Below are 4,750 nucleotides of genomic sequence, written 5' to 3'. Positions count from 1 at the left end.
CCTTGGGTGTGTGTGTGTGTGTGTGTGTGTGTGTGTGTGTGTGTGTGCTCAAAATCCCAAGAGGAAAATGGGGGATAATAGCCAGTCTCCCTGGTGGGTGATTTCTCCCTTTCCATCTTTCTGTCTCTCTCTGGTGAGTGCATGCACCCTACAGGCAAAACTTAAAAAGAATAAATGACCAGTAAGTAAATAATTTTTAATTAAAGGAAAAGATACTTAATTCATTTTAAAGATTTCCTCTTCAAAATAAATGAGTTAAGTTTATTTTAATTCTTCTTAATGCTACCACCAGTTCTTACCGAACCTCAAGATTGCTTCCAGAGCCTATGTTAATACAGGTTTTCTTTTCTAAAGATTCAGGCCCAGCCATGGTGGTGCAGACAGTAGCACACTGACCTGCAGTGCCAGAACCCATGTGGCTGATGGCAGCTTTTCACCCGAGGTGACCTGAGACACACCAGCCCCACATGTGCACCTAAGATTCCGACCAGCTAGAGAGCTGGGGAAGGAGCTCGCACTGTGACCAGACCTGTTGGGTGACCCTTACCCATAAATAAGTAAAAAGTTTAAGATGGGACAGATTATTTAATGAAGGTAGGAAGATAAAAGGAAAAGTCATCTGTGATTTGAAAACTCCACACAAGGCGAGTCACATACTCGCCCCAGTAGCAGGAGGATGTGGGACGGCCTGTGAGCCTCAGTTTGGTGGCAGTCCTCTCTCAAGGCCTGGAACACAGTGGCCTGATGTGAACTCCATGGCTGCCGGCTGTCAGCTGGGGTGTCTCTGATTCCAAAAGCCAATCTGCAGTCATGGGGTCGCCACAAATAGACCTTCCATTTGGGAATTGCTGAGAGATGACCCAGAGGGGGCTGTTCTCCTGAGGCTCTTCTCATCAGGACGTGTTTGGGCCTGGCCTTTCCTCCAGGTGCACGCAGCTGTGGGCCAAGGGGCCTGGTTTTCAAAGTCGACCTACACGTACGCAAGCAGGAGTCATGGCCCGCTGTAGGCTTGGCTCGTCCCGAGGTCCTGGGCTTGGCCTTCCCTGAGAGTACCACTTTGTCTCGAAGGGAAGAGCTCCACTCACAACCCACCCTGGCCCTGAGCACGTGGACTGACTCACCTACTGGACCTCAAGACAAACACCTGGACCTCTGGACATCACATGCTAGGGAGAGCCAGCCACCTCTGGAACGCCTGAAAAATATCCCTCCCACTGCTTCCTTCTCCTCTCCCCACCCCACGCAGCTAAATCCCTGAGATCTTCCAAAACTCAGCTCAAAGCAGTTTGACCATTGAAGCCCCTCCCGGCTCTCCTCGCATGGCCCAGTTCTGAGGTCACGTGGTCAGCTGACTGCACTGTCATAACTGTCATTGTGACTCTGTCCCCCTAAGCTGTCAGCACTCTGTGACGCACTGCAATGGGTGGGAGACGTAAATGATTTGATTGACATTTTACGGAATTGAATATAGCTTTTCATTTAAGGGTCAGATTAACACTACACAGGGTTCAACTGTAATTTTTCTTCTAGTGAAACTGTCCGAGCCTTCTGAGCATTTAACGCTTCCCAGCCGAATCACCTAAACATGACCACAGCCCCGTCTGTCAGCTCAGAGCGGCCAGCCAGCAGTGACTAGCCTGCGCTTTCCTGGAGACGCTCCTGGCTCTGCTAGTGGGTGATGCTGATACTTATTAACTGCCCACTGTAGGCCAGGCTCAGGAGGAGGACTGAAAACCTGGCAGATGTGATGAGGAAGCTGAGCACAGGAGGCTCAGGCATGGCCCCGGCGCACCCCGGAGCAATGAGTGACCCTGCTGTTCTCCCCTGAGGAAGCCCTAAAACGCCTCAGGAAGTCGTCTGTGGGGACATCTAATGTCTTTCCATCTGAAAGCCAGTTATCTGACGATACCAGACTAACCCTGGTTACGGAGGAAGCACTGAGTTATGTCCCTGGCCTGCTCCTGGCCTGTTTTGACGTGGCCCTGCCCAGAGCCTCCCAGCTGCAGCTTGCTAAGAGCTTCCGGATCCCTGGGATCATCTTTTGTAGCAGCCCCGACTGGGAGCCATGGCCTCCTAACCTCTGACAATGGAAGGAAAATGAGCTTTAAGGTCTTTAGGCCAGCTTCCCATCTGTAACATGGGAGATGCTTCGGGGCAAAGACAGAGAAGCATGCTGGGCTTGGCCTCAGTTTCCCTCACTCAGTCTCTTCACCCTGTACCACAAATTTCAAAAAGAAAAATAAGAAACTCTTTTTTTCTCAAGGTTTTGATCCTTTAGTAAGCCAAAATTTGATTAAAATGCTGGTGTCCCTCAAAACAGGGAGGGTCACGTTTTACGTAATAGTTTAAATGGAACTTTTTTTTTTTATCTTGATGTAGAACTTTTTTTTTTTTTTCATGAAACACAAAAATATGGAACACTTCATAATTTGCACGTCATCCTGGCACAGGGGCCATGCTCACCTCCTCGGAATTGTTCTAATTTCCGTATATATGGTGCCGAAGCGAGGCCTGAACAGAGCATTCTAAAGCGAGCTCAGAGGGGAGCAGAGAGCACGTCTGTAAACCCCTTCACCTGACACCTCCTCTGTCCTTACGTCATTGGAACATTAAGGAAGACCACTTGTTTCTCAGATGATTGAAAAGGTCACAGGTTATCGTTAGGAAAGACGAAATCTAGTTAGGCCACAGTCAAACCGCCACAGCCTTGGCTGTTACCGCACACGTGCGCACACGAGCCTACGTGGGCACAGAAACACGCAGAGTAGACAGGAGGATCCAAAGTATTTGATTTCTTCTACTTCACAAGAAAACCACAGAACTGAACTTAAAACCATGCCCATCACCACCATCACCACCTTTCCTTTAAACTCAAAATTAGTTTGTGTGGAATTCCATTCGGGTTTTTCTGCTGGAAGGGCAGCCTGAGTCATCCACACACTGCACAAGGTTGTCTCAAACACCAGGCACTGCCAGGGCCATGCTGTCCTCATGTGGGCACGGCTCACGTGTGCGTTCGCAGGTCTGTGTGACATTCAGCTCCCACTTGGCACACTTGATGGTGTTAACAGCGAAGTTCCTGATCAAATCCCCCAGGCGGAGAAATTAGTGGCATGGCGTGTACACACACAGAGCAGCTAGATGTCCCCGCCTTCCACACCCCGAGGTGGGATCAGCCAACCCAGCAGTTCTGCCCTGGAACACCATAAGAGGAAGACCGGCCTCAGCACCAGGCCTCTGCTGCCTGCCTGAGCCCACTGTCCCCTGAACACCTGCATGCTGCCACCTGCCACCCCAGAGAGCAGGACTGCCAGGCCCGAGGAGGTAGGGTGTGTTTGGTTGGTCGGTTGTTTCACAAAAGGTGAAGAGGACAGGACAGAGAGAAAGACACCTTATCCTGATGCTACTTCAATTGATGGGCCTGGATATTCTGGAAAAGGTTCCTGGGACCCTAGCGTTTCCACGACTACACAGTAATCTCTGATTACTGTGAACAGACATTTTTTCAAGTCTGGGCTTCTGATAAACGACTGTGTCTGGGAAAAGACACACACATGCACACACACATGCACATGCTCACTTTGAGACCTAGGGGACAAGGGCGAGGTGCTAGAGTGAGAGGGTTGGGGACAGTCATCATGTGAGTGTCCCCAGTCCTACTTTCTGGCCATCTCATGTCCTTGGCTTAATAGCACTCATCAAATTCCCCTTAAGAAAATCCAAGCTCCTGACTAGAAAAATCCCCTTCTAAGTCGGCCCAAGATACCCACAATGTATCCCCTTCCAAGTCGGCCCAAGATACCCACAAACACAGAGCACCCAGTGCAAGCGGGCACTGCACTCGGGCTGAGGGCGGGTGTGGGAGGCTGGCCATCGCACTCACACTGCTCCCACTCTGGGGAGGGACAGTCACTTTTGCAGAAGCCTGTGAACTGTTAACGTATCCAAGTTAACGTGCCCGAAGCCACCACTAATGTTGTTGTCATTATCAGCGTCAGGTTGGGTCTGAGCTCTGGGACTGCCACTTACTACCAGTTCTGGGCCCTCGGGCTAGTGACGACATAGATTGGAGCCACTGTTTCCCCATCTGTAAAAGGATGGCCAATGGTACCTGCTCAGTTAGCTCACACGTAGAACGCTGAGAATGAGTGTTATCTATGCTGTGTTATCATTCTGGTTATACTTATCATGGATAATGATCTACGTGTAAGGCATATTTGTGTGACAGTGCACGTGGCTGTGTGTCAGCCATGGGGCTGGATGGTGCGCAGTGGACCAGACTGTCCCACATGGTAAGGTTCCAGGTTTACACCAGAGCCCGCCCTGAGTATTCTGGGCTTCTGGGCATGCACATGCCCATGATCTGGGGCTGGCTGAAGCTGGGGTGCATTGTGGCATCAAGACCTAGTTGGGGGGACCAGCAGTTAGCGTAATGGCTATGTCGCTGGACTCCCACGTAGTCAACCGCGGTTCGAGCCCCGGACCCCGCGGTTTAAACTCACGCCAGGCACGTGTGCGTGCGTGCCCAAGATCCCGAAAGGAGAATGGAGGAGAAGGGATTGCGGCATGGCCATTCCCCTGGGGGGTAATTTCTCGCTTTCTGTCTCTCTGTCTCTCTCTGTCTGTCCTCTCTCTGCCCTATAACAAAAACCTCTCAAAAAAAATTGAAAACAATTAATGTTTAATATATCCATGACTTATCAAAGGATATATTGACTACTTCTAAGTTTTAGAAATGGTGAATAAAGCT

General features: G+C 50.2%; 1 non-coding gene across 1 annotated transcript; it reads right to left on the bottom strand.

Moving 5' to 3' along the window:
- Window positions 1–2,406: 2,406 nt before the first annotated feature.
- On the bottom strand, window positions 2,407–2,508 carry LOC114008468 (U6 spliceosomal RNA). The gene has a single exon (XR_003550003.1). It is a non-coding gene; the product is annotated as a U6 spliceosomal RNA (small nuclear RNA).
- Window positions 2,509–4,750: the final 2,242 nt, after the last annotated feature.

This window comes from Tupaia chinensis, unplaced genomic scaffold, assembly GCF_000334495.1.
Source record: "Tupaia chinensis unplaced genomic scaffold, TupChi_1.0 Scaffold000346_1, whole genome shotgun sequence".
NCBI lineage: Eukaryota > Metazoa > Chordata > Mammalia > Scandentia > Tupaiidae > Tupaia > Tupaia belangeri.
This window is presented reverse-complemented; position numbering and strand designations above follow the sequence as displayed.